Source organism: Terrapene carolina, unplaced genomic scaffold (genome assembly GCF_002925995.2).
Source record: "Terrapene carolina triunguis isolate 2854851 unplaced genomic scaffold, T_m_triunguis-2.0 Scaffold278, whole genome shotgun sequence".
Lineage (NCBI taxonomy): Eukaryota > Metazoa > Chordata > Testudines > Emydidae > Terrapene > Terrapene triunguis.
The window spans coordinates 392,360-402,504 of record NW_020664629.1 but is presented as its reverse complement, the minus strand read 5'-3'; the positions used below and the strand labels follow the sequence as shown (position 1 = coordinate 402,504).

The following is a 10,145-nucleotide window of genomic DNA, read 5'->3' as shown; positions in this document are numbered from 1 at the left end:
TTCCCTATCACCTTACCACCTTCCAAGTGTTTGCAGATGATTTCCTTAATTACTTGCTCCATTATCTTCCCTGGCACAGAAGTTAAAAGTGTTGGTGGGGTGCTCTGTACTGATGCTGTGTGGGGGTGGCACACTGCTGTTGTGGAATTGCAGTGTCACTGGGGTGTGTAGTTCTGGGGTGGGGTCATCTCTGCAACACGCTCCCTCCCCCCACAAAGAGGAAGCATTGCAGGGCAGATACTGACCACAGTGCAGTGTCTGGCTGGGGACACTGCTTCCAACAGTGGTAAAGAATGTGAAGAGAAGATGTTTTGATTCCTAGGACTGCAATACAGTATTAGCATTCTGGATAATATGCAAGAGGAAATGGAATTTCTCACTGATGAGAAGAAATGTTATAATTGGTATGTGTGACAGCTCAAGTATGAGCTGCCTGTGTGATCTCTCCCTTGCCTCTCCCTGGACACTCTTTGCACGTGACAGGCAATTTGCCAGAATGGAAATCCTGGGGTGACCTCTCTTTAGACTAGGTCACCCCTGTTTCCACCATCCTGTTGTGGTTACAGGGTGAGCAATATCTGACCTCCTCTGGAATCTCTTGAGTTTGCCCCTCAGGTGACCGGTTCTGGTCCCTCTCTGGGGGTGGGGGGTGCCTGCAGTTCTACCTCTGACTGGATCCTGGTGTCACAGCCCCCTTCTTTCCAACCATGTTGTCATGACCGGCCCAGCTGCAGTTGGTACATGCAGGACAGTCCTCTCGGTGCCTGTGACTTGCTGCTGTTTAAAGTGACTCAACAGCTTCTTTCAGACAGATGCATTGTCCATTTGCATTTGGGTATTTGCCCAAAGATACGCAGCAAGCAGAGGAATGGGTAAACCACCCGAGGTCCATATGATCCAGGGTGTAGTGTTGTTGGAGTGGTCTGGAGAGTGACTCTAGCACCTGAAATCCAGGATGGAATGATGCTCTGGCACAAGGGGTTACAGCACCACTCAAATTTGGCCTATCTGTCCCTCCGTCATGAGGATGGAAGGGTGGCTGAGCCAAATCTGAGTGAGGTTGCAACACTGCTCAGGTTTGGTCCAGCTGCTCCTGTCTGACATTTGGGGGTGGGGACAGAGGTCCAATTTTGAGTGAGTGGCGTTGCTACCAGGCTTATTGGATCCCAGTGCCACTCAGGTGTGGCTCTCCATCATGATGGATGAGCAGCTACCTGGGCCAGACCTGAGTGGTGCTGCCCTCCTGTGTGCCAGGTCATGACACCGCTTTTCTCTTCAATGTGGCCCACATCGTGCGGGTACAGGTGGGCGATGGGAGTGAGCGGAGCCGCTGGTCGGCCAGAGTCAGGAGGAGCCGCTCTGGCTTGGGAGCAGAGCACTCCACCATGGGGCTGGGCAGTGAGTGGCTAGCAATGTCCCACGGGTGGTGGGTGAGGGGCTGGGAGTGAGTTGTGGGGACTATGGGGTGAGTGGGGAATGTTAGGGGACTGCAGGGTGGGGGTGCTATAGAGCAAATGGGGGTGTTTTGGGGTGCTGGAGTTGGGAGCTGTGGACAGTGGGGCTGAAGTGTTGTGGGCTGGGGTGTGCATCAGGGCTGATGAGATGGGGGCGGTGGAGGCTTGCTGAGGTATGTGTGGGGAATTTAGGGGTCTGTGTGGATGGGCTGGGGTATATGTGAGATGGGGGGTGCTCTGCTGAGCAGTCCCTGTTCAGCACAGGAGCAGAGCAGGGGTTTGTTCTGAGAGCCAATGGGGCCTGGCGTTCTGTGTTGCTAAAGGCGCTGTTTGGGAGGGACAAAGTGTCTATCAAACCAGCTTAAGAGCCGAGAGACTCGCTCGCCTATTGTCAGATGGCCACAAACCTACTTGTTGTAAATTGTAGTTGCTGCTGTATGCTTATCTCAAAGATGTCAGTCATCTAGACTGCAACGGTGGCATCTCTCCTTGCCAGGTGTTAACATGGATTTTTCATCATGTTACAATATTTTTGCTTCTTTTGGGAAAGCTTAGAAACCCGATTCCTTAGTCTTCTGTGATAAACTTGACAGTAAATCAAATGAGAAGTCCATCACTTAATTATGATGTATGGAAAGGTTGATATTATCCATGCCATCTTTCCATCTTTGGCTGTGCCTTGCTACTTTGTTTTAAAGTTCAGCACGCAGTTTGTTGATACCACATTAGTAATAAATACCCATAGTGTAAGTCCTCATAATTGCTGTTGTGCAGATTTTCAGTTAGATAAAATGTTAGTGTTTGAATGTGAGTGTTTGTTTTATCTTATGGTGTTAGCACACACAAGTCTCCAAAATCTGTTTTTACACATGACCGAATTGCCTACATGAGTCCCATCATTTCAGCAGGCCTCCTGCACTATAACATTTGTCACTACGTGACGGGTCTTACCTACAGCTCAGCACCTTTCTCAAAGGTCAGGTGAGCCCAGCTGCCTCAGCCACATCCCTAAAGGTCCTGCCTTCCTTATGCAGCCTTCTGACCGCTCTGCCTAGATCTCCTCCTGCAGTTTCTCTCTTGGAGCTGCTGGGCCCTGCTCACCCCTGAGGCAGGTTTCTTTTCACTTTAGGCTCTAGCCTTGGGGGAAAAAATAGGCCTATTACCTACCTTCCTGTCCCCCAGCCAGGTTATTTTCCAGTAACCTGTTCACCCATTTTCCCCTTAAGGACCCTTGGCATTATCACTGGAGATGGATTATCTCTGTCATTGTTTCGTTTCCAGCTTGTTCCCCTTTACAGCCTCCTTTGATTCAACTCTATGCAGTCACCCAGGATAACATCAGGTCAGTAGACTGAATTACATATAATCCTACAAACAACACAGATTTCTCTGTTCTCCATAGCATTACTGAAACCTGGGGGACAGGTCACATGACTGGAATCTTAAAATCAGCAGCGCAGGCCGTAGGGATGTGCTGGCTGCTGCTTCCTGCAGCTCCCATTGGCTGGGAACAGCGAGCCGCGGCCACTGGAAGCTGCGAGGGGCCGTGCCTGCAGATGGTCAATGTAGACACAAAGTTTCACGGCCCGCCAGCGGATTACCCTGAGGGTCGCGTGCCGAAGTTTGCCAACCACTGTTGTGGACCATCAAATTAAAATTGAGACCAGGATGTGGATAAGCACCTTTCTGTAATGTGTGAAGAGAGTGGGGTGTTACGGGTACTTTCATTTGGTGGAGATCGCATGGCCAGTAGTAAAACATAGTAGAGTTTCTAAAAGTTATAGATTATTTTCTAACACAAGTTATTACAGCCAACGCAAAGTAACTCTCTCCATTATGCTGGATAGAAATGAATTAATCACTGAACTGGAAGCTCTTGGTTTCCTAGGGACCAGTGATCGTTGACCTGATTGCATTTATTATGGGCGAACAGAGGACAGTCCTTACCAGTAATGTATATACTTGGTGTTTCAAAAGAGTGAATTTCCCATAGGAAAATTGAGTGAAATTGATTGCAAGAGAAAAATTAAACCGGAAAATGTGACTGAAAATTGGGAGCTCTTTAAGGAAAGTTTATTAGATGACCAAAAAGCCACGATTTCACAATCAGGAAAGAGGACAACTTTGGCTAGAAGCCCATCCTCTTTCAGTGGGGAAGTGAAGGCAGCAATTAGAGATAAGAAAGCAATATAAAAAAATAGAAAATGGGGAATATGTATAGCAATCAATATAAATTAGAAGTTGTGAAGTGTAGAAAATTGATAAGGGAAGCTAAAGAAATCAGGGAAAAAATCTGAGCATGGCAGGTCTAAGGACAATAAGGAGGACTTCTAAAAGTATATTATGAACAAGAAAGTGTTCAATAAATATTCTGTATTTGGAAAGAAGCAGGATGATGTATTCCTATCACATGAGGATCATGAAATATTTTCCAGTCCATTAGTAACCAAGGAGAGTGTTAGACAGGATCTACTAAGGATAAACATTTTTAAATCAGCAGGCCTACTTAACTTGATTAAACACTGGCTAACTGATAGGTCTCAAAATGTAATTGTAAATGTGGAATTGTCATCAAGCAGGTATATTTTCAGTGGGTCCTACAGGGATCAGTTTTGGCCCTATGCTATTTAATATTTTGATCAATTACCTAGATGAAAACAAACTCATCACTGATGAGATGACACAAAAATTGGGGGAATGGTAAACGAGGAAGATGACGGGTCACTAACAGAGCGATCTAGATCGCTTGGTAAACTGGATGCAAATCAACAATGTGTTTTTTAATACTGCTAAATGTATACATTTAGGAACAAAGAATGTAGGCCATACTTTCAGGATGAGGGGCTATCCTGGAGGCAGTGACTCTGAAAAAGATTTTTGGGGGAGTGGTGGATAATCAGTTGAACATGAGTTATTTTACCCTGTCTTGGTCACTAGTGTGACCACTGCTGGAATACTGTGTTCCATTCTGGTGTCCCCAATCTAAGAAGGATGTTGATTAAATTGGAAAGGGTTCAGAGAAGAGCCACATGAATGCTTAAAGGATTAGAAAACATAGGATAGGTCTACACTACGGGGGGGTAGGGGGGAGGGTGTCGACCTAAGATACGCAACTTCAGCTATGTGAATAGCATAGCTGAAGTTGCGTATTTTAGGTCGACTTACTTGGCTGTGAGGATGGCGGCGAGTCGACTGCTGCCGCTCCGCCGTTGACTCCACTTCCGCCTCTTGCCGCGGTGGATTTCCGGAGTCGACGGCAGAGCGATCAGGGATCGATTTTTATCACGTCTTCACTAGACACGATAAGTCGATCCCCGATAGATCGATTGCTATCCGGCGGGTAGTGAAGACGTGCCCTTAAACTCAAGCTGCTCAATCAGTGTCTCTATTTAGCTTAAAGAGAATCCTCGAACCATAGGGTTAGAAGGGACTGCAAGGGTCATCTAGTCTAATCCTCTGCCAAGATGGAAGATTGTGTCCACTTGGGCTATTCAGCCTCCTTTGGAAAACCTCCAGTGAAAGAGCTTCTACAACCTCCCGCAGGCGTCTGTTCCATTGTCCTACTGTTCTTACAGTTAGGAAGTCTTTTCTGAGATTTCATCTAACTCTGCTGTGCTGTAGCTTGAACCCACTCTCTCTTGTCCTGCCACTGTGGCAAGAGAGAACAACTTTTCTCCATATTTTTTTTTTTTTTTTTGGCAGCCTTTCAAATATTTGAAGACTGCTGTCACGTTCCCTCTTAATCTCCTCTTTTCCAAACTAAACATACCCAGTTCCTTCAGCCTTTGCTCATAGGGCTGCATTCCATCCCTTTGATCATCTTCATTGCTCAGCTCTGGATCCTTTCCAGTTTCTCTACATCCTTTCTATATATTGTTGACCAAAATTGGACACAGTACTCCAGCTGAGGCCTAACCAGTGCCAAGTAGCACGAAACTATCCCCTCCCATGACTTGCATGCTCTGCCTCTGTTAATGTAACCTAAAACTGCATTTGCTTTTTTGCAACAGCATCGCAGTGTTGACTCATGTTGAGGTTGTGATCCACAGTGCTGCTGCCAAGCCAGTTATCCCCCATTTGTTTTTTCTTCCCTAGGTGTAGCACCTCACATTTGTCTGTTAATTTCATTTTTATCAAGATCCCTTTTGGTTTTTAGCTCTATTCTCCAAAGTGTTTGCACCCCTCCCCAGCTTTGTGTCATCTGCAGATTTGGTCAGTATGCTCTCTATTCCTACATCCAGGTCATTAATAAAGATGTTAAATAACACTGGACCCAGAACAGATCCTTCCACCAGGGAAGGTTAAGAGGTGACTTGATTACAATCTAGAAGTATCTACATGGGAAACAAATACTTAATAATGGGCTCTTCCATCTAGTAGAGAAAGATCTAACATGATCCAGGGGTTGGAAGTTGAAGCGAGACTTCAGACTGGAAATGAGGCATAATTTTTTAACGGTGAAAGTAATTAACCCTTGAAACAATTTGCTAAGAGTTGTGGTGGATTCTCCATCATTGACCATTTTTAAATCTACAATGGATGTTTTTCTAAAAAGATCTTCTCTAGGAATTATTTTGTGGAAGTTCTAGGGCCTGTGTTATATAAGAGGTCAGATTAGATGATCCACAATAGTCCCTTCTGACCTTGAAATCTATAAACTTGCACCCAACTGTCCTAAAAGAGCTGGCTGAGGAGGTCGGGTCCCTGCTGGTGTTAATTTTTAGTAAATGTTGGGGTATCCTGGTGTCATCATTTCAGGCTGACCCTGATTTCCCTTTGCAGATGGGTAGGGTATTGCAGGTGAGCCCTCACTTGGGATAGCATAGCAATAAGACCAGGGGTTCTCAAATGGGCAGGTGTGACCCCCTCCTGGGGTGCAAGATGGGGGGGTGTGAGGTGTCAGCTCTGTGGGGCAGACAGCCATTAGCCCTGTTTTTCATTTATAAGGGGCATCACAATAAGAGGCTTGCTGTGTGAAAGGGGTCACCAATGAACAAGACTGAACAGACCATTAGCTGCTAAAGAGCACCCCCTTGTGAAGGGTTTCATGTATTAACAGACAAGCTAATGCAGAATACATACAAAATGCTTATCCCAGCTGATTGATGAGGTCGTTCTGAATCTGTCTCCCACCTGAGTCTAGTGCGTACTTCTACCCACGTTCTTCCCCAGGGGTTCTCTTGGTTCTGCTTTCTGCCCTTGGTGTTAGGCCTCTTGCCTCTATCGGAGTAAGTTCCTTCTCTGCAGCCAGGGTCCAGGGAGGTCCATCCGCTGTGCCTCTTCTCCCGGGACAGCAACTGATCCTCGCCAGGGCAGGCTTCTGGCCCCTGACTCGGAGACCCTGGATTGTGATAGGGCTTCTTGGATACCTGCTGATTGCAGTCTCGCTGGCTAGGAGGCTCCCCTCTCTAGGAGCACCTTTTCCAGGCTCCCCATTTTGGGGGTTTGCTGGAGAGCTCATCCTCTAGGCCAGTGATTCTCAACCGTTCCAGACTGCTGTACCCCTCTCAGGAGTCTGGTTTGTCTTACACCCCCCCCAGTTTCACCTCACTTAAACTACTTGCTTACAAAACGAGACACAAATATGTCACGGCACACTATTGCTGACAAGTTGGTGACTTTCTCATTTTTACCATCTAATTACACAATCGAGTCGAATATTAATATTGTACTTGCCGTTCAGTCGGATACTTGAGCTGTTTTCCTGTGTGAGCCTTGTCTGAAGCCTGAGCCCAGAGGGCAGAGCTGACGCATGTAACTTAGCTTTGTGGTGCCCCCTATGGCATAGGGCCCCAGGCAGTTGTCCTGCTTACCACCCCCTAATGCCAGCCCTGCACTTGCGACCCCCTCATCCCATCCTGACACACACACACCCCGCGGCTGCAACCCTCAGGTGGAGAAACACTGATCTAGGTGAGTTGAGTGCCCCTAGGGGTATGTGTACCCCTAAATGAGAACCACTGCTCTAGGCTCCCTACTCAGCCTTTACTTGTGAGCTCCTCTCCACAGGAGCTTCCCTGTCTCCCTTGGGAGATCCTCTCTCTGAGCTTAGGTAACCTTTATGGGGTCCAGGTGCTCACTTACTAGGTAGCCGCTTGCCCCAAAGTGGGGCCTTCGTAAGGTGGTCAGCTGCCCATGACTCAGGGAAATCCCAAAGGACTGGAGCAGAGCTCCCATTGGCCCTTTTCAAAGAGGGCAAGTAGGCAGGTACCTATAGGCCAGTTCGCCTGACATCAACCCCAGGCAAAATAATGGAAAAGCTGATAAATGAAAGCATAAGAAAATAATGCCAGTTGTCAGACTCACAGGCCCTCTGCTCTGTACGGTCCCTGGGAGGACCCCTCCCTTCAGTGCGACAGCCCTTCTCAAGGTCCTCTAAGCCCTGGGCTCCGCCTCCTGGAACCACACCTCTCTGAGCCCCCAGCCTGCCTGTCGCTCATGGTGGGCCCCCTTAGGGAGTCCACTTGCTCTGGACCTAGGGTTGCCAACTTTGCTTGGACATATTCCTGGAGATTTAATCACATGCCATAATCTTTAATTAAAGATTAATCTTTAATTCCTGGAGACTCCAGGGCAATCCTGGAGGGTTGGCAATCCTATCTGGATCCCGGGCACTCCCCACTCAGAGGGAGCAATGACACCCTGATCTCTAGCCTGCAGTGACTCTCTGCCAGTGTAACACAAAGGGATTTATTAGTCATTGGGAACACAGCATAGAACAGACCTTGTTAGCACAGAAATCAGGAACCTTCAGCAGAGACCATCGGGGGGCGTGGGGGGCTGTGTCCAGAGCCCTGGGCTCTGCCCCCCATCTCCTGGTTTTGGACTGAGACTAGTTTCCAGCAGCCCAGCCTCTGACCCCCTGTAGCCCCTCCTTTGTCCCTTTCCCAGGCAAAAAGATCACCTGATCTCTGTTCCCAACACGTTGCAGAAGAGGGGGCCATGGATTGCAAGGTTACAGGGCATCAGCCATTCTCTGTGCAGATGGTACTCACACCTGCCTTCTAGGTCTCTGCAAGCTCACACACCCTTATCCCACCACCTAGATACTTAAGCAATACATAGGGGAAACTGAGGCAGACACAGTATTCAGAGAAATTAAGAACATTCCCACTTTGTCACACCAGTCAACATGTTTTTATGGAAAATAGGTCAGCTCAACCAGATCCCGTTTCATTTTCTGAGGAGATTACCAGTTTCGTTGATAACGATATGTGCCTAGAAGTAATACATTTGACTTGTACGGTGCTAGTACGACATGACACTAAAGCACTATTAACTGGATTAAGAGCTGGCTAACGACAGATCTCAAAAAGTAGTTATCAGTGGGCAGCATTGAGTGGGGGTGTTTCTAGTGGGGTTCTGAAGGGAGCAAGATTCCACTGATCACTGTTAATAAAATTTGTGCTGAAACCAAGCTTGGCAAGGAGCAATAGCGATAGGATAGGAAAGTCGCGCACAGCAATCTAGAGTGCTTGGCAAGCTGCAATGTTCCCTCTAATTTTCCCTATACATGTGACACATCACCTCCGTATTGGTGCGCATAACAAAATTCATGTGGCGGGGGTGGTGCTGAGGGGTTTAGAGTGGGGGGGCTCAGGGCTGGAGCAGAGGGTTGGAGTGCAGGGGGTGAGGATTCCGGCTGGGGGTGCAGGTGCCAACTTTTTTCTGCGCCGGTGGGTGCTCGCGCCTCCGCCCCTCGCTGCCCCTATTGGACCCCTCCCCAAATCCCTGCCCCAGCCCTGCCTCCTCCCCCAAACGTGCCACGTTCCTCCTCCTCCCCCCTCCCTCCCAGGCTTGCCGCGCGAAACAGTTGTTTCGTGGCACAAGCGCTGGGAGGCAGGGGGGAGAAGCAGGACGCAGTGGCATGCTCAGGGGAGGAGGCAGAGTGGAGGCGGAGGTGAGCTGGGGCGGGGGGGGGCAGGGAGCTGCCAGTGGGTGCAGAGCACCCACCAAGTTTTCCTTGTGGGTGCTCCAGCCCCGGAACCCACGGAGTCGGTGCCTATGGGCTGGGGCCGGGGATGAGGGGCTCAGGGCTGGGGCAGAGTGTCAGGGTGTGGGGGATGAGGGCTCTGGCTGTGGGCTCTGGGGTGGGGCTGGGGATGAGGGATTTAGGGTACAGGAGGGTGCTCTGGGGCTACGGTGGGGAGAGAGGACTCCCCCCAGCTCTCTCTCCCCGCAACAGCACCTGGGCGGGGGGGTAGAGGCGCCTCTTCCCGCCGTGGCAGCTCTGGGGCTGGGGCTGCAGAATAGGCGCCTCTCCCCTGTCCACAGCAGGTCTGGGGCTGGGCTGGGGACGGGTGCCTCTCCTCACCGTGCACAGCAGGTCCGGAGCTGGGCTGGGTTGGGGCTGGGAGAGAGACGCCTCTCCTCACCACGGCAGGTCCGGGGCTGGGTTGGGGACAGGGGACAGGTGCCTCTCCCCCCCGTGCACAGCAGGTCTTGGGGCTGGGTTGGGGGCTGGGGGCCGGGTGCCTCTCCCCCCCGTGCACAGCAGGTCCGGGGCTGGGTTGGGGCCGAGGGATGGGTGCCTCTCCCCTGTCCGCAGCAGGTCCAGGGCTGGGCTGGGAGAGAGACGCCTCTCCTCACCGTGGCAGGTCCAGGGCTGGGTTGGGGATGGGGGACGGGTGCCTCTCCCCTGTCTGCAGCAGGTCCGGGGCTGGGTTGGGGCCGGGGGCCGGGTGCCTCTCC

The 10,145-nt window shown here is 49.9% G+C and overlaps 1 protein-coding gene across 1 annotated transcript in view; it reads left to right on the top strand.

Annotated features, from left to right (window-relative positions):
- The window catches only part of IQCA1L (IQ motif containing with AAA domain 1 like), a 47,511-nt gene that overhangs the window by 2,148 nt on the left and 35,218 nt on the right, over positions 1-10,145 (top strand). The gene's annotated exons all lie outside the window — the stretch shown is intronic.